Source organism: Phycodurus eques, chromosome 20, assembly GCF_024500275.1.
Source record: "Phycodurus eques isolate BA_2022a chromosome 20, UOR_Pequ_1.1, whole genome shotgun sequence".
Lineage (NCBI taxonomy): Eukaryota > Metazoa > Chordata > Actinopteri > Syngnathiformes > Syngnathidae > Phycodurus > Phycodurus eques.
The window spans coordinates 16,060,864-16,081,351 of NC_084544.1; positions in this window are offsets into that span (position 1 = coordinate 16,060,864).

The following is a 20,488-nucleotide window of genomic DNA, read 5'->3' on the forward strand; positions in this document are numbered from 1 at the left end:
CATTTAATAGACACTAAATTTGAGTACAATAATATTTCAGGCAAATTTCTCAGAAACCAACTTCAACGCAATAAAGAAAAATCATTAATTCCAGCCATTGAAGATTCAAACGGCAGCTGTACACAGTCACCGCTTATAAATAAATGAAATATTTTACAATTATTATAGCAGCTTGTATGCATCTTCGAGCAACCCAGACAAAAAGAAACCCAGACCTTTTATTAACGATCGAAACAATTAAACACAAAACTAAAGACAGTCTTGATGCTCCTTAAACCATCACAGAATTACATCATGATTCAAAAATATGCAATCAGGAAGAGCGCCTGTCCTGGACAGAATTTCGGTCGAATTCATTCAACGCTTGTGGCCAATCGTAGCGGCACTATTTTTCAGAACAGTCAAGGAGATAAAAGACAAAGGTCAAATTCGTAGCCATATGAACACAGTTGCAATCAAATTACGACTAAAATCAGGCAAAGACCCCCCTCTCCCGGCTAATTCACTGATTAATGTAGATATCAAGATTATTATTATATAAGCCCTTATTGAAAAGCTACTCCTGTCGATAATCCACTATGACCAGACAGGTTTCATTAAAGGTCAAAGTTCCCCAAATAATGTCAGATGTCTATTTAATTTAATAAGCATGTCACGGCGTAAAAATCTAAAAGCAATCATCATGTCACGTGACGCAGAGAAAGCTTTCGATAAAGTTAACTGGTCTATCTGTTTGAAGTACTTCGCAAATTTGGCTTTGGAGACTCATTTATACATTGGATAGCAACATTATACAACTCGCCAAAAGCAACAGTCACCACGAACGGGATCACATCGGGTAACCAGACAAGGGTGCCCACCTTCACCAATGCTATTGGCAATATTCATTGAACCACTTGCTCCCGCAATACGTCAGAATGCTAATATTAAAGGTTTCTGCTCGCCAGTGACAGAACACAAAATCGATTTGGATGCGAATAATATTCTTCTTTATTTACAGAAACCCAAGTCATCTCTTCAAGCAGTCTTCAATCTCAAAACATTTTCACAATTATCAGATTACTATATCTACTGGATAAAATCAACAATACTCCCTTTCACAGCAAACCCGTGGAATCCTGCAGATCAAAACCCAGGTTACCTCATTCCTACCGGAATCATTAAGTTTTTAGGTATTAATATTTCACCAAATTTGACAGAGGTAACCAATCTAAATTACACAGCACTTCTGGATAAAAATCTCAGATGACTTTAATACGCTGGAATAACTTGCTTATAACACTACTTGGAAGAATAGCCATAATAAAAATGAAAACCTTACCTCAAATAAATTATTTATTCTTGTAGTTTATATTGGTTTTGGATAAAAGCATTATTAATTTGGGAAAATAATATGCCGGAAAGTGAACGGCTGCGTACACTTCCGATTTAGTTCGGCATGTGTTTAAGGTTACAATCAACCTATCTTTGTCTCAAAAAGGGGCACCACGTCTCTTTTTATATGTGTAAACCTTAGGAAAAGCGACGAAAAACCTCTATCAATCTCTGTTATCTTGAAGGCTCCTACATTCATGAAATAAGAGTTCTCAATTATACACACAAAAGGCAACAGGAAGTGGAATTTGATACAGAATGTAATTAAATCTGAAAGGGAAAACTACGGGGAAACTGCAGAGGAATTTTACTACAAAAACAAAATAATGGTAATGGAAAGGAAAATAGGCAGGACATTGCGCGTGGCTGGACTCGAAATGAGCGTGAATAGGTTACAGCATGTTGAGCTATTACAAAGTTGGAACTTGTGCGACGCTGCTATTTTACCCCAAAATTATGGGGCAATAATTTTGTACATTCTGACAACTATTGTCATGCTCTACTCACAACCGTAGATCAGTTGGTCCTGGGTATGGTCCAGGAGGAAAAAGAGGCAGCTTCAGATGAGGGAAAAATGACCAAAAAAAGGAAACACAAACGGGCGGAAAAGGGAAAAAAGAAGTTGTTCTTCACGCATGCTGTGGGAGAATGCTACCGTTTCTCTTCTTGCCTTTTTCATGGACCCGCTGGTAAATCAGAGAGCTCACGCTTGGCTCCAAGTCGAGGAAGCCGAGTTGCCATCGCCTAAATGCTCCCAACTTTAAACACTATTATTTCGGTAACCAGTTCCAATACCTCATCAAAGGGATGCACCACAATGAGGAGCAGCATCATTCTTGGCTCGAATTGGAACAGATAGACTGCAAAAAGTTCAAAATCTCAGTACTCCCATTTCGATCTACAAGTCTTAAACACCAGAAGTCTTTCAAGAACCCAATAATCACATCCACCTTAACAGCTTGGTGGAAAACATTCGAAACTACAGAATCTCAATTTTCTCCCAGTCTGCTCTCCCCAGTCTGGCACAATTCAGATTTTGAAATCAACAAAATACCCCTTTACTTTAGCATATGGGAACAACGTGGAATTGACCACCTACAACTATTTAACAATATTTTTATGACACGTAATGAACTCTTCCAAGAATTTCAAATAACAGGTGAAAACTTCCTTCAATAAAGTCAATTAAAAGCAGCAATAAAAAGCAAAGATGAGGGAACCGTCTCCCACAAAGAAAAAAAAAATCTCTCCAAAAGTTTCTAAATGAATCTCATGCACTAAATCAGTGCACTTACCAATCACTAAATGGGAAGAAGAATCTGCTGACTGCAATTAATGAATACAGATATGTAATAATGTTTCGGATGACAAAAAAAAATACAATTTTACAGTTTATACAATATAAAGTGCTCCATAGAACCCACTTTACTCAATATACTATGTATAAAATGGGCTTCTCTTCATCTAATAGATGCACGCAATCTACTAAAAATACCCCAGACACCTACAGTATTTTCATGCTAAATGGGAATGCGCACCAATTCAATGCTTTTGGACTTTGGTTACACAGAAAGTCTCGTATATTTTGAACTGCAGGATTCCACTTCCCCCAAGATGGTGCATAATCAACCTCCCAAATATTCACAATCAATATTTGTTTCGTTAGCTGCCGCTAAGAGAACACATTTATTAAACTGGAAAAGTAAACAATCCGTTTATGGTTGACAAACCGTAAACAACCAAGAGACCAAGATGAGAGAGGACAGAAAAGGGCAGGACAGGACAGGATGTGGGAACTGAGCAAGGCAGTGCTACTGACGAGCGGTGCGGTGGGATTCATTTTAGTGTCTCATCACCTGTAAGAACCTTTGAGTTGATATGTTAGGTTGGCCCGGCCCCCTCCACTCACAATGGCAATGATCACCAGAAACCATCACCCCCGCCCAGGCCAACCAGCTCCCCAAAGGATGCATTAATAATCCGCGGGGGAAAGGCACGGCAGGCCAGAGAGCAGGCTGGAGTGCCGAGTGTCCACCCCAGCCTACCCACACTGCCTTCCCCCCACAGATGGGTGTTTGATGCATTCAAACTGGAGGCCCAGCAGGGCAGAGAAAATTATACAAGAGGCATTAGATGGGGCCAGAAAGGGATGATTTTTCAAAAGGTCATTTTAATATATCGCTACTGTCAGTCAGGCCAGAGAGAAAGTTTTAACATATATGACAAAAAGTGTTGGGTTTTTTTCAAACAGCTAACTTCCGCTTTAAGTCATATTTTTCTAAAGTAACAGTACTCTTACCTGACTGCAAATTTTTTTATCTTCTCTACCCATCTCTGCATCACCTCAAACTTCATTTTTCACTTGCGGTGCTTGTCCAAAACTTTGCATGGTTAAAGCCATCAAAGCTGCCAAGTTAAAAAAAAGAACACACCTCCTTTTTCCAATTGCACTGCAGTCTCAGTAGATCATTGCTCAACACGCCCACTAACAGCGAAGGCAATCTCGTAGAGCGAACACAAATTTTAGCACACGCTATTTGGGATCAAAGTAAATCAGGCCCAAAGAGATACAGTATCACCAGTATCGATATCAGTATCAGTATGGTTGCACCATCCCCCAATGAGGTGATTTTTGGAAAAAGCCAATGGAACAAAGACATTTTTATACCTGACAAAATAAAGCTTGATTAAACAGATACAGGCGGCACGGTGGACGACCGGTTAGAGCGTCAGCCTCACAGTTCTGAGGACCGGGATTCAATCCCCGGCCCCCGCCTGTGTGGAGTTTGCCGTGCCTGCGTGGCTTTTCTCCGGGCACTCCGGTTTTAATAGGTTTACGTGTATACCTGTAATATGTCTGAGGCCGGCTTTCGTTAGGGTAACAAGGCAAAGTGTAAAACTATGTTGTTTGTTATTTTTGATTGTCCTGGACTAATAACATCATATTAAAAGCAGATGTTTATTGAAATGTAAATCGAAACAGTGTTCAGTGTGGAAATATACCTGTTGCTACCTGGATCTGCAGATTCATCATTATGTCATGAATATAATCAATTCTTTGAAAACATGACATTTCATAGACATTCTGCCTGTTTTATTTCCATCTATATGATTTGGAATATTGACTTATTGAATTTATTGCCTTATCAATCCAAACACGGCTGACCTGCTGAAAAAAGAGACGTTACTTTTTGACCAAAACAAATACAGGACATGCTCAGAAGAAATGTCTATAGCAGGGCAATTGCCCGAAGGTGTGGCTCTGGGATCTGGTTTCAAGCTGTTCAGGATGTTAATGTGTAACAAGTGATCCTGTCAGGGGACTAAAAGGCAGGTTGAACAAATACAGTGTACATTATATGGCCGGTCGCTCGGACCCACCACTGAGGTCAAACCTTATGCCAGGAGAGGTAATCACATCTTGGAGGTCTTTAGAAGGTTCCACAAACTTTCTGTCAATCTGGTTCTCCTCAACTTGCCATGACTCTCGGGGCAGCAACATTGGTGCTGAATCTTTTTTTTTTTTTTTTGAGATTTAGAACGGGAGGAAAAATATGTCATCAATCATTTTAATAAAAGAGTGCACTCTATCAATCCAGCAATAAAAAAATCAATGGCTAGTGTAGGGTACAAAAATAATGAAAAGGTGTTTGAGTTGGTTATGTTAAGCGATGTTTACTTCTGTTGCTGGTTTTATTTGAGGAACTTTTTTTTGCCCTTGCTACCATCCCATTTGTAATTGCCTTCCAAATATGTTTCAGCTGTTTTCCTTTGTCTCTGGGTACATCCGTACAACCATTTCTTTCTTTCTTGTAGTGAAAACCCACAAAGACAAGTTTGCTTCCTTACTTATTTTGATTTGCCCAAAACACAGGTGCCAGCTGAGCGGGGCATGGTTTTGACGAATTCAGTGGACACGCCCACAGGATTTGTCAGGGTTACCTTGAAAATGTAACTTTGTTGCTTTTCTGACTATTTGACTTTAAAAGTGAATTAGTTGGATTGAGTTCAAGAGCCGAGTTAAATTACAATTTACTTTATAAGTTACATTTAGCAGATACAGACAACACTGCCTCAACATCAAATGATGACCAGTTTTGCGTGTACTTTATTAGAAATTAATAACAGTAATTGGGTAATTTAGCAAAGCAATTTACCCTTAACCCTAAGAGCTGATTGGTGAGAAAATGGTTAATGTCTATTGTTTGTCGTGATTTTATCTTTTTTTTTTTTCCCCTTTCATTTCTCATTGCTCATTCTTTTTTTGGGGCCAGGAAAAAGAAAAAGTATTTAAATTTCAATTCAATTCATGATTGTTTTTCAAATAGCCACCCATTTGTTGTGGATTAAATTGAACTAGGCCTCTCGATTACTTTTTTACTCTTTTATTTTTGCAAGGTTGGTGTAGGGAGTTTTTTTTTCAAATGTTTTGATTAATGCAATCTTGTTAATGAACTTTCACTGAATTGACATTTCCTTTTAAAACTGTCGTATTTAAATAGAACATATTTAGAAAACTTAACAAAAGCCCACACCCCCACTTAGTTTTATTTGAAAGCTTCAACCTCAAGATGCTTGGTTGAAGCTTTCAAAGCTTTCAGAGTTGAAAATGTTTTTGTTAAGTATTGTCGCGACAGTGAAGCCGCGTGGTTCCCAGCATGCATTGCGCCGAGCGATTCTGAACTGTTGCCGTAATAAGGACGTTAATCCTTATCGTTCGTGTGTGTTTCATGCACTGAATGTGTGTCTTATTTAACTGTCGGGTTACATTTATGTTGCATGTAGTCATGAAACCCTGCTTGCGGATTGTGTGCAATACAGTGACCACCCAGTTAATTCCACTGTATGCCAAGTGTCGCTAACATCAGCGTTACATGGCAGCTGCGTAAACTACGAGTGTTTTGTTCTTTGATGGTTTGGACACGTCCAGAGGAGAGAGAGTGAGTCTATTGGTAGAAGGGTGATGAGGATGGAGCTGCCAGGCAAGAGAGCGAGAGGAAGACCAAAGAGAAGGTTGATGGATGTCGTGAGGGAAGACATGAGGGCAAGTTGGTGTTGGAGAGGAGGATGCAGGAGATAGGCTTACGTGGAATAGGATGATGCGCTGTGGCGACCCCGAAAGGGACAAGCCCAAAGGAAAAGAAGAAAATAAATACACGTTCAATCAAACAATATGTGCAGTGTTGGCCTCACTTTAAATATCAAAAGTGTTTTGTGGATCCCAGTGGGGATTTTTTTTAACACAAATTCTATCAGTTGACATGAAGGATATGGCTACTTCTGACAATTTTTGTGTGTTTGTTTGAATTACAGATTCTTCCAAAAGTTCAAAGTTCAGTTCATCCTCTGTGTCTATTAAGAAAAGGTACATTCTTTTTGGCAATAAAGAAAAGAGGATTGTTGTTAGTAAATACCTGGAGTCACTCCCTTTAAAAACCAAAGACCAAGTCCGAAACCTTGGTGTACTGATCGATTCTGACCTGACTTCAAACAGTCAACCATCCATCCATCCATTTTCCAAGCCGGTTCTCCTCACAAGGGTCGTGGGAGTGCTGCAGCCTATCCCAGCTTTCTTCGGGCAGGAGGCGGAGTACACCCTGAACTGGTTGCCAGCCAATTGCAGGGCACATGTAAAAAAAAAAAAAACATTCCACTCACATTCACACCTATGGGCAATTTAGAGTCTTCAATTAACCTACCATGCATATCAAATCAATTACGAAAAGTGCCTTCCTCCATCTGAAGAGCATACCCAAAGTGAAGGCTTGTATGTGCCAAGCAGAGCAGGAGAAGCTCATCCATGATTTAATCTCAAGTAGACTTGACTATTGTAATGTTCTTCTGACTGGACTCCCCAAAAAGAGAATTAAACAGCTAGAGGTCATTCAGAATGCTGCAGCTCGGGTTCTGACTAGAACAAAGAGGTCAGAACATCCATCCATCCATTTTCTGAGCCACTTCTCCTCACTGAACTGGTTGCCAGCCAATCGCAGGGCACATAGAAACAAACAACCATTCGCACTCACAGTCATGCCTACGGGCAATTTAGAGTCTCTAATTAATGCATGTTTTTGGGATATGGGAGGAAACCAGAGTGCCCGGAGAAAACCCACGCAGGCACGGGGAGAACATACAAAATGCACACAGGTGGGGCCAGGATTTGGACCCCGGTCCTCAGAACTGTGAGGCTGACGCTCTAACCAGTCACCCACCGTGACTGGCTAGGTCAAAGCATATTTACTCCAATTCTAAAGTATTTTCACTGGCTCCCAGTCAGCTTTAGAATCAATTTTAAAGTTCTGCTACTGGTCTATAAATCACTAAATGGTTTAGGTCCTGAATACAACCCCAATTCCAATGAAGTTGGGCCGTTGTGTTAAACATAAATAAAAACAGAATACAATGATTTGCAAATCATGTTGAACCTATATTTAATTGAATACACTACAAAGACAAGATATTTCATGTCCAAACTGATCAACTTGATTGTTTTTAGCAAATAATCATTAACTTAGAATGTTATGGCTGCAACACGTTCCAAAAAACCTGGGACAGGTGGCAAAATTGACCGAGAAAGTTGAGGAATACTCATCAAACATCTGATTGCAAAGTGGAAAAGTGTTCTGTGGTCCGACGAGTCCACATTTCAAATTGTTTTTGGAAATTGTGGACGTCGTGTCCTCCGGGGCAAAGAGGAAAAGAACCATTCGGACTGTTATGGACGCAATAGTTCAAAAGCCAGCATCTGTGATGGTATGGGGCTGTGTTAGTGCCAATGGCATGGGTCACTTACACATCTGTGAAGGCACCATTAATGCTGAACGGTAAATGCAGGTTTTGGAGAGACAAATGCTGCCATCCAAGCAATGTCTTTTTCATGGACGCCCCTGCTTATTTCAGCAAGACAATGCCAAACCACATTCTGCACTTGTTTCAACAGCCTGGCTTCGTAGTAAAAGAGTGCGGGTACTCGACTGGCCTGCCTGCAGTCCAGACCGGTCTCCCATTGAAAATGTGTGGCGTAAAATATGACAAGGGAGACCCCGGACTGTTGAACAGCTGAAGCTGCACATCAAGCAAGAATGGGAAAGAATTCCACCCACAAAGCTTCAACAATTAGGGTCCTCAGTTCCCAAACGTTTATTGAATGTTGTTAAAAGAAACAGTAAACATGACCCTGTCCCAGCTTTTATGGAACGTGTTGCAGCCATAAAATTCTAAGTTCATGATAATTTGCTAAAAACAATAAAGTGTATCAGTTTGAACATTATATATCTTGTCTTTGTAGTGTATTCAATTAAATATAGGTTGAACATGATTTGCAAATCATTGTATTCTGTTTTTATTTATGCTTAACACAACGCCCCAACTTCATTGGAATTGGGGTTGTACATGAAAGAAATGGAATATAAAGCCAGTCGGGCTCTGAGAGCAACAGAGTCTGGTCAAATAGTCCAAAGCAAAGATGCGAAGTAGCATTTAGCTATTATGCTGGACACAAATGGAATAAGTTGCCAACAGAAGTGACGTATCCCCAAGTGTGCATGTTTTTAAATCCAGGTTAAAAACTCTTATTTTTTCCCATGCTTTTTAGATCATTTCCAATTTTAAATGCTATTTCATGCACTGTAGGCTGTTTTAATTGTATTTTTATTTTATTTTTCTCTTTGTTTTAAATGTTTATAAGCTTATTTTTCTTTCTTTGTTTTTAAATGCTTTTAATCATGTAAATGACATTGCGTTACCTTGTGTATGACATGCACCATATAAATACATTTGCTTGGCTTTGCTTCGTAACTGGGAGAGCCATTGACAAAACCGAAACAAACTGTTAGATTTTGCAGATAGATTACATGGCAGGATATTTATTTTTGCCTGTAAAGATGTCTTATCAATTGTTGGACCGGTTCTGTGGCCTCTGCCCTGTCTTTTCTTTTTTAGGAATGACTTCATGAAGAGATTTCATAGTCAGGTTGCATCAGCTCTGAATGAGGAGATTTTGGGTGTGTGATATTTATTATACTGCGAAACAAGTTGATGTCAGTACAACAAAGACAACAGTTAGGAAGAATAACCCAAGGGGAACAAATTAGGTCAAAAGTGTTGTCAGATTGGAGACAGATATTTGGTGTAGTTCTCAAAATTTGTGGTCCCATTATAACACCTGACACCTGTCACATAGCCATTTTTTGTTCTCACTGCAAAGTCTCAAATCTGCAAGCAACTGCTTTGGCATTCATTTCTCTGCTGGCATGGAGACTTTTCAATTGGCATACCTGCGGTGGTCGAGAGAACTATTTTCTTTTTTACCTTTAGAGAAACTGAGATTCAAAGTATCGAATGCCACAAAAGAAATTCACCCTGACCTTTTTCAATTTGTACACGCTTTTCCCTTCCCATGGTGTAGCTTGACACTGGTTTTGTCTGCGTTGCAACTTCCTTGTGACATACCTGCTCGGCAAATGTGTTCATGCTTGCTGTTGTATTATTCTTTTATTCTTTCTTTTTTTTTTTTTTTTTTTAGACATGGGGGGAGTGGGAATGTATTTTTTTCCTGTTTGTCAATGTAAAACTGCAAAATAAATTTGTTGTTTAAAAAAAAATAAATAAATAAAATAGCCCCGCCTCTTTATATATTATATGTCTGTTTTATTGACAGTAGTCGGTGGTTTAAGAGTTAGGTTTAGTTCTGTCCTTTGTCATGTTGTCTTTATCTTGTTTTAATGATAGTCTCGAGGTCTCTTCCAGCTTTTCCGCCGACTTGTGTCCCTCACCTTGCGCAATTCCTCCCTGGTGTCTCACCTCTGGTGTAAATTCAAACAACTTATCTCTCATGTCAAATTATACACACTGCTGTATTTAATGTTGAAGAAAAAAAAACACTGAAGTTCACCTTTTCTTCATCAAACAAACATTCCGATGTACACGTGGACGAAATTAACCTTCTCATAAAGAAAGAAAAACACAATGGTCACGGAAAGAATTGAAAAAAAGTAATACATACAAATCTACTGACAATTAACTTGTAAATATATAGTAGGCCTATTGCTTTAATTTTGTGGTCCAACAAGATGGTTATACAAAAAAAGACAACTGGCCTTGACAAAAATGAAGTATTTTGTCGCACATTTTAATGCAGGTTTTTTTAAGCCGAAAGAAATCCGTCTCAGCTTTGAAGGGTGCCTACAGCTGAGCGGGGCATGGTCCTATTTATTTTATTTTTTTTAAGAATCAATGCTTCAAAAAAAATGCATTGTTTTATTCTTAGCAATGCTAGGGTATATTTTAGCTGCGTGTGTGTGGTGTCATTCTCTTGTTTGGGGACCCATTAACTGCTACTGAGACCAAGCTGTCATGAAGCAGCACATTTCACTCCAGAATACTTGTCCAGTATTGAGATTTTATTGTACCTGGCACAGATTCAAGACATGCAACAAAGATCCTCCTCAGAGGGTGTGTGTCCTTTCACTGTGTTTTCTGTGCTGCCCATGTGAATGCTTTGTTTCAGCCACTGGTTATGGATCCTCTAACCAGAAAATGGAACTAAAAACACTCAGCTAAAAACACCAGACAAGGTGCAGTGGTTTTTGGTTAAATAAGCATTTCAGAGACACAATGGATTCTTTGAAACTCAACTTTATTTTATAGAGGACCTTTAAAAAAGTGCTGCACATAAAGAAACAAAAAAATCAACAGCGTGGCTTCGTAGCACCCAACAAATGCGATATGGCTGATATATTACAAGCACACTCCACATTTGTGTCTTGTGATTCATTATTTTCTTCAGTTTATTCTGCCATTCATTCCACCAATGGTAAACCAGATGGATGGATAGATAAGCGCGTTCGTCTCATGTAACCCTCCTTGCCTCTGCGTGGGTGTGCACTGCCGCCCCTCCCCTCTCTGCTCAGCTGTGAAGGAGAAGAAAAAGGCAGCTCGGCTCTCATTTAGAACAAAGAGGCTGATTGTTTAGCGTGTGACGCTCTCGTCTTTGCAAGCAGCCAATCATATTGCAGACGGCCCCCCAAAAAAGCTAATTGAAAAACCTTGAAACCTTGACTTTTCAGAATCAGAAGCAGAAATCATGTTGATTTTGCCAAGTATGCCCAAAAAAAACACACAAGGAATTCGTCTCCGGTAATTGGAGCCGCTCTAGTACGACAACAGACAGTCAATTGACAGAGAACACTTTGGAGACATTAAGACATTGACAAAAAACAGTCACTGAGCCATAAAGGGTTGCTCGTAATCTGGTAATGCCAGTACAATTTATTTGATTTTATTTTTTTTTGACAATTCTGCAAAGATGCAGAGTCCTCGAGCAATTAGAGCAGTTTGTATGACTAATATAGGAATAGTCCGGTGCAATGATAGGGAGTGGCTGGATCCAAGAGCAGGAGTCAAAAAAGGAACGAGAATAGGGTGACTTACGGGAGGTAAATGGGCCGTGGTACCACTGAAAGTAACTGACCGAGGAGAGGCGAAAGGAATACATTGAGATGCGACACAGGTCAAAGGTAGAGGTGGCAAAGGCCAAACAAGAGGCATATGATGACATGTATGGCAGGTTGGACACTAAAGAAGGAGAAAAGAGATAGCAAGGGTGGGGGACTTCAAATAGTTGGGGTCAACCATCCAGAGCAATGGTGAGTGTGGTCAGGAAGTGAAGAAACGAGTCCAAGCAGGTTGGAACGGGTGGAGGAAGGCATCAGGTGTGTTATGTGACAGAAGAGTCTCTGCTAGGATGAAGGGCAAAGTTTATAAGACAGTGGTGAGGCCAGCCATGACGGACGGATTAGAGACAGTGGCACTGAAGAGACAACAGGAAGCAGAGTTGGAGGTGGCGGAAATGAAGATGTTGAGGTTCGCTCTCGGAGTGACCGGGTTGGATAAAATGAGAAATGAGCTCATCAGAAGGTCGGCCGAGGTTCGATGTTTTGGAGACAAAGTTAGAGAGAGCAGACTTCGATGTTTTGGACACGTCCAGAGGAGAGACAGTGAGTCTATTGGTAGAAGGATGATGAGATGGCGCTGCCAGGCAAGAGAGCGAGAGGAAGACCAAAGAGAAGGTTGATGGATGTCGTGAGGGAAGATATGAGGGCAGTTGGTGTTAGAGAGGAGAATGCGGGAGATGGGCTTACATGGAAAAGGATGACGCGCTGTGGCGACCCCGAAAGGGACAAGCCGAAAAGGAAAAGAAGAAAATCGGATTATTAAAAAGTGTAGGATAATGATACAGTAATTGTGCCCCCTCCTCATAGATTTTATGTGCCCCCCTTAAGACTGAGGTCTGGCCACGGGTCTGACAACCACCTATGAATGTTGTTGTCGTCGTGGGTTGTGTCAAAATGTATAAAAATCAGTGAGACATTTCTAAACTGACATCACCTCAATCACAAAGTGCCAGCACGCGTCAAACAGTGGGTGAAACGAGGCTATTTCATGGATTTTAGTGTCGTGTAACAATTTCATTTCTCCAGCCTGACGCTTTAATACTTCTTTACTCAAAGATACAGAGTTCGATATATTTGTAAGGAAGAAACGGAAAGATTTTCTAGCTATGAATGATTCCACAACTATATCTCCATCCTTACTTTGGGAAACAGGGAAAGCTGGAATTAGTGGCAAAATCTGTACATGGTCTTCCTGCAAGAAAAAACAAGAACAAAACTTTGAAAGCGAATTGGAGATGAAAATCAAACAACTTACAGAAGAATACGCAATAAATCCGACGGACCTACTTAGGAACCAACTTTGTCATGCTAAACAACAACTTCATTGTATATTATCTTACTACAACAGCTCAGATACATTAACTTGAGCACAATAATATCCAACCATTCATCCACCATCCATTTTCTATACCGCTTTATCTTCACGAGGGTCGCGGGTGTGCTGGAGCCTATCCCAGCTATCTTCGGGCAAGAGGAGGGGTACACCCTGAACAGGTTGCCAGCCAATCGTAGGCCACATATAAACAAACAACCATTCGCGCACACATTCACACTTACGGGCAATTTAGAGTCTTCAATCAACCTACCATGCATGTTTTTGAGATGTGGGTGGAAACCCACGCAGGCACGGGGAGAACATGCAAACTCCACACAGGCGGGACCGGGATTTGAACCTTGGTCCTCAGAATTGTGAGGCAGATGTGCTAACCAGTCGCCCACCATGCCGCAGCACAATAATAAATCGGGAAAATTTATTGCAAACCAACTTAGACATAACAAAGAAAAAAGACTAGATACAATCAAACAAGTTTCAAATGTCAAACAAATAACAGCTTACCGCTAATGACTCTAAATCAGTTTGGCGGGGATTACAATCGCAAACCAACTACAAGCGAACCCCCCCCCAAGCAGAGAACAATAAAGGACTAGCTGATGACTTATGAACACCTTCTTCTGCAGATTTGAAAATGACACTTTCACACCCCACACCCACCCAGCCGCACCACCGACCATCATCACACCTCTGACTCCCCCTCCTGCGTTGACCATCCACGAACAGGATGTGAGATGTATCTTCAAACAATAAAAGATCAACAAAGCCGCGGGCCTGGACCTTGTGTCCCCATCCTGCCTCAAAGTCTGCACGGACTAGCTCGCTACAGTCACGCAGATCTTCGATAGATCTCTGGAACTGTGTGAAGTACCATCCTGTTTCAAACGCTCCACCATCATGCCAGTCCCCAAGAAACCTGCAATCTCGGGTCTGAATGACTACAGGCCTGTCACCTTGACATCTGCGGTCATAAAGTCCTTTGAACGCCTCATGCTGGACCACCTCAAGAGCGTCACAGGTCACCTGCTGGACCCCCTGCAGTTTGCCTACCGAGCAAATAGGTATGTGGACGACACAGTCAAAATGGGACTGCACTTCATCCTAGAACACCTCGACGGCATGGGGACCTATTCTAGGATCCTGTTCGTGGACTTCAGCTCTGCGTTCAACACCATCATCCCCAAACTACTCTCCTCCAAGCTTCTCCAACTCAGCGTGTTTCCTGCCATCTGCCATTGGATTTACAGATTTCTGACGGGCAGGACATAGGAGGCTGGGGGACACCACCTGATCTACATGTACCACCAGCACTGGGGCGATCCAAGGATGTGTCCTCTCGCTGCTGCTCTTCTCTCTCTACACGAATGGCTGCATCTCAACGCACCCGGCTGTCAAACTCCTGAAGTTTGCAGACGACACTACAGTGATCGGCCTCATCAAAGACAGTGACGAGTCTCCATATCAACAGGAAGTGGAGCGGCGGGAGCTTTGGTGCGGCCGACACAACCTGGAGCTGAACACCCTCAAGACTCATGATGATTGTGGACTTCAGGAAACATCCTTCGCCACAGCTGCCCCTCACGCTGTCCAACTGCCCTGTGTTAACCGTGGAAGCCTTCAAGTTCCTGGGAATTACAGTTTCTCAGGACCTGAAGTGGGAGACCAACAACGTCCTGCGGCTTCTGAGGAAGCACGACCTGCCACATGAGCTGTTGAGACAGTTCTACACAGCATTCATCGAATCAGTCCTGTGTTCATCCATCAGTCTAGTTTGGTGCTGCCACAAAAAAGGACGAACTCCGACTGCAACGGACAATCAAAACTGCTGAAAATAATTGTTGGTACCCCCCTATCAACCCTTGAGGACTTGCACACTGACAGAACTAAGACAAGAGCATGCACAATTCTCTTAGACCCTCCACATCCTGGTCACCACCTCTTACAGCTCCTTCCCTCAGGTCGGCGCTACCGATCAATGCAAAATAAAACAAGCAGACATTCCAACAGCTTCTTCCCTCTTGCCATTAACTTCTTAAACAAACTTCTTATAATTCAATTGTTACACTGTGCCAATTTTGTCTTGAGATTGTTGTCACATGTCTGTAGACCAATTATACAATATTTGTGCACTCACTGTAGTAGTCTCGCCAATCTGCACTATTTGCGTATCTGTTGTTGACCAATACTGGCCACTCACTGCTTTAGTTTCTTGAAGTCTCGGCGCCATTTGCACAATGGTGGTGACTGTACCAGACTATTGCTCTATTAGTCATTTCAAACTGCTCTAAATTGCTAGAGGACTCACCATCATTTGCACAATTGTAAAAAAAAATTAATAAAATTGAAGCGACATTACCACATTACTGGTAACCTCTCATTGCTCAGTGAGTCTCCGTAGTGTGTTTTTATGTCCCAAAAGTATTTGCTGTCTGTTGTCATACTAGAGCTGCCCCAACTACCGGAGACAAATTCCTTGTGTGTTTTTGACATACTTGGCAAATAAAAATGATTCTGATTCTGATTACTTAATCACCACAGGATATTAATATATTCTACAACGTCTACAGTAGCTAATATTCATCCTACAATAAGCCATATAAAAATGACATTGAAACTTTATTCAATTACCTAAATCCCTCAATTAACTTCAGAAAGTAAAGTTTTTAGTTTTTAGATGACCCATTAACCCTTGCAGAATTTGTTGGATTTATCTCACCAAACATTATAATGAATAAACACAAAAGGAATGAAGACGTTGGTCATTTTACTCATGAGGAGGGCGCATGGGAGATTGTTCAGGTTACAGCCTCTCAACACGCTCTAAACAATCTCTCCCGTCGCTCCTGCATTTATTTGAAAATAGGGAGGTTTCTAAGTTTACAAGACATAACGTACTAAGCTACAAGACACAACACACTAAGGGTAGGGTTTCAAGGTGAAAACATGGCACCTGCCACGTCCCGGCCACGTCCTTCTCTCAGATGATTCCTGCTGAGTCATCTTCTTGAAGGCGAGACATCTTTCTTTCTAAACATTGTCCATAATACTAATGCAAGCTACTAATGCAAAATACTAATGCAAGCTACTAATGCAAAATACTAATGCAAGCTAAGCAAATAAATGATAACTACTAAGATATATCTAACAGAATTGCATCAGGCCTTTTTTTTTTTTTTTTTTTTTGTCCTGTGCGGCTGTTAGGTCAAGCAGAATGGAAAATCTGTATCCCTTTCATGCCGGAACAGTTTTATTTTGTCACAGTGGAGTTTGCATCAGGCCTTAAACGATATCCCAACAGGTAGAGCTTCAGACCATGATGGAATTTCCAAAGAGTTTTATAAACATTTCTGGTCTATACGAGAACCACTTTTCAGAACGGTGACAGAGATCAAAGATAAAGGCCTAATTAGAAGCCGTATGAACACAGCCGCAATAAAACCACTGCTGAAACCTGGGAAAGAAATCCAAACATCCATCCATCCATTTTCTTCCGCCCAGACTTCCCTCTCCCCAGCCACTTCCTCCAGCTCTTCCGGGGGGGGAATCACGAGGCATTCCGAGGCCAGCTCGGATACATTGTCTCTTCAGCATGTCCTGGGTCGTCCCCGGGGTCTCCTTCCGATGGGAATGTGCCCGGAACACCGCACCAGGGAGGCGTCCTGGAGTCATCCGAATCAGATGCCCAAGCCACCTTATCTGGCTTCTCTCAATGTGAAGGAGCAGCGGCAGAGCTTCTCACCCTATTTCTAAGGGAGAGCCCAGACACCCTGAAGAGGAAACTCATTTCGGCCGCTTGTATCCGGGATATTGTTCTTTCTGTCACGACCCACAGCTCGTGACCATAGGTGATAGTAGGAACGTAGATCGACCGGTAAATTGAGAGCATTCGCCTTTCGGCTTAGCTTCTTCTTTACCACAACGGACCGATACAAAGTCCGCATCACTGCAGACGCTGCACCGATCTGCCTGTCGATCTCCCGTTCCATTCTTCCCTCACTCGTGAACAAGACCCCAAGATACTTGAACTCCTCCACTTGGGTCAGGATCTCATCCCGACCTGATGAGGGCTGTGTTTGCAGGGACGGAATGTTTCCTACACCCCGCATGTCCTGTTCAGGAAGTTGCGAGTAATGGAGGAAGGGCCCTCCCCCGTCTTTTGGAATAAAAGTCCACAAATCCTTTTCAGGATGTGTGAAACACCACAGAAGGGAAAGGTGCGACAACCCGGCCAAAGAGGAAAAGAACCATCCACACTGTTATGGACGCAAAGTTCAAAAGCCAGCATCTGTGATAGTATGGGGCTGTGTTAGTGCCAGTGGCATGGGTAACTTACACATCTGTGAAGGCACCATTAATGCTGAAAGGTACATACAGGTTTTGGAGAAAAATGCTGCCATCCAAGCAACATCTTTTTCATTGACGCCCGTGCTTATTTCAGCAAGACAATGCCAAACCACATTCTGCACGTGTTACAACAGCGTGGCTTCGTAGTTAAAGAGCGTGGGTACTGGACTGGCCTGCCTGCAGTCCAGACCTGTGTCCCATTGAAAATGTGTGACGCATTATGAAGCGTAAAATACGACAACGGAGACCCCGGACTGGTGAACAGCTGAAGTTCATGATTATTTGCTAAAAACAAAAAAGTTGATCAGTTTCAAGATTAAATATCTTCTCTCAATTAAATATAGGTTGAACCTTGATTTGCAAAATCATTGTACTCTGTTTTTATTTATGTTTGACACAATGTCCGAACTTCATTGGAATTGGGGTTGTAAAAAAGATGAGAGAGGCCTGTAATTTTCATCATTGGTATACCTTACCTAAGAGAGACAAATGAGGAAAAAGAAATCTCTCTCGTTACCTGTATTAATGGCACCTATTTGAATTCGTTATCAGTAGAAAAGACAGCCGTCCACAACCTCAAACAGTCACACTCCAAACTCCACTATGGCCAAGACCAAAGAGCTGTCAAAGAACACCAGAAACAAAATTATAGACCTGCACCAAGATGGGAAGACTGAATCTGCAATAGGTAAGCACCTTGGTGTGAAGATATCAACTGTGGGAGCAATTATTAGAAAATGGAAGACATACAAGACCACTGATAATCTGCTTCGACCGGGGGCTCTACGCAAGATCTCACGCCATGGGGTTGAAATGATCACAAGAACGGTGAGCAAAATTCCCACACGGGGGGACCTAGTGAATGACCTGCAGAGAGCTGGGACCAAAGTAAAAAAGGCTACCATTAGTAACACACTATCCCGCCAGGACTCAAATCCTGCAGTGCCAGACCTGCCCCCTGCTTAAGCCAGTACATGTCCAGGCCCGTCTGAAGTTTGCTAGAGAGTATTTGGATGAACCAGAAGAGGATTGGGAGAATGTCATCTGGTCAGATGAAACCAAAATAGAACTTTTTGGTAAAAACTCAACTAGTTGTGTTTGGAGGAGAAAGAATGCCGAGTTGCATCCAAAGAACACCATACCTACTGTGAAGCATCGGGGTGGAACCATCATGCTTAGGGGCTGTTTTTCATGCACAGGGACCAGGACGACTGATCATGGGGCCATGTATCGTGAAATCTTGAGTGAAAACCTCCTTCCATCAGCAAAGGGCATTGAAGATGAAACGTGGCTGGGTCATTCAGCGTGACAATGATCCCAAACACACTGCCCGGGCAACGAAGGAGTGGCTTCGTAAGAAACATTTCAAGGTCCTGGAGTGGCCTAGCCAGTCTCCAGATGTCAAACCCATAGCAAATCTTTGGAGGAATTTGACAGTCTGTGTTGCACAGTGACAGCCCCAAAACAGCACTGCGCTAGAAGAGATCTGCATGGAGGAAGGGGCCAAAATACCAGCAACTGTGTGTGAAAACCTCGTTTGACCTCTGTCATTGCCAACAAAGGGAATATAACAAAGTATTGAGATGAACTTTTTTTATTGACAAAATGTAAATTTTCCACCATAATTTGCAAATAAGCGGCATGGTGACGGACTGGTTAGCACATCCGCCTCACAGTTCTGAGGACCGGGGTTCAATCCCCCGGCCCCGCCTGTGTGGAGTTTGCATGTTCTCCCCGTGCCTGTGCGGGTTTTCTCCGGGTTCCTTCCACGTCCCAAAAACATGAATGGTAGCTTCAAGAAATTCGAAGCTTTTTTAAGTGATAAGAAGATGACGGGCGGCGCAGTGGACGACTGGTTAGCACGTCTGCCTCACAGTTCTGAGGACCCGGATTCAAATCGGGCCTCGCCTGCGTGGAGTTTGCATGTTCTCCCCGTGCCTGCGTTGGTTTTCTCCGGCCACTCCGGTTTCCTCCCACATCCCAAAAACATGCATTAATCGGAGACTCTAAATTGCCCGTGGGTGTGAATGTAAGGGCAAATGGTTGTTTGTTTCAATGTGCCCTGCGATTGGCTGGAGTCCAGTTGGGATGTACCCCACCTCTCGCCCGAAGATAGCTGGGATAGGCTCCATCGGTGAGGATAAGCGGAACGGAAGATGGATGAATGAATGAATTTTCTAATAATTGTTTTTAAAAGTCAGACAATGTGATTTGACTGGATTTTTTTTCTCATTTTGTCTCTCATAGGTGAGGTATACCTATGATGAAAATGACAGGCCTCATCTTTTTAAGTGGGAGAACTTGCACAATTGGTGGCTGACTAAATACCTTTTTTTTTGCCCCCCAGTTTACTATTGCTGTTCTAATCTATTATTGGTACTGTTGATTCTATAATATGCGGACCACAGGAAGATTAGCAAACTGCTACGGCACAAGCTAATGGGGATTTTGGCAGCAGCTGCTGTTGGAAACAGTCAAAATAATTTGCCTACAATACCAAAAATAGTCAATATCCAAAGTAGTTTAGCATATGATGGCTAGCACTTGCTGAAATTGCCATCCTTTTTTTCCTGTTTGTTTGCTGGATCTGTAGCTTCTTGTGACTGGATTGCTGGCGTTACTGGCATTTACGAACCAACGGCTTTGGTTACACTGCTCCCTGCTGGCCACGATGCTTCACGCTCACTATCGCGGTTTCATCGAAATTCAAATCGTTTTTGGGGAACTACTGCAGTGGTATTCGGTTCACGTGCACAGTAGTTTTTGTTGGGTTAGGGAACTATTTTAGTCGATAGCGAGCCTTAACCAATTCAGTTTTCTTACTCAAAGCCTGTGAAGAGAAACACACCCAAACGAAAACGTGTGTAACATCCATCCATGTTCCGTACTGCTCATCCTCACGAGGGTCGCGGGCGAGAGGCGGGGTACACCCGGAACTGGTTGCCAGGGTACATGTAAACAAACAAACAAGCATTCGCACTCG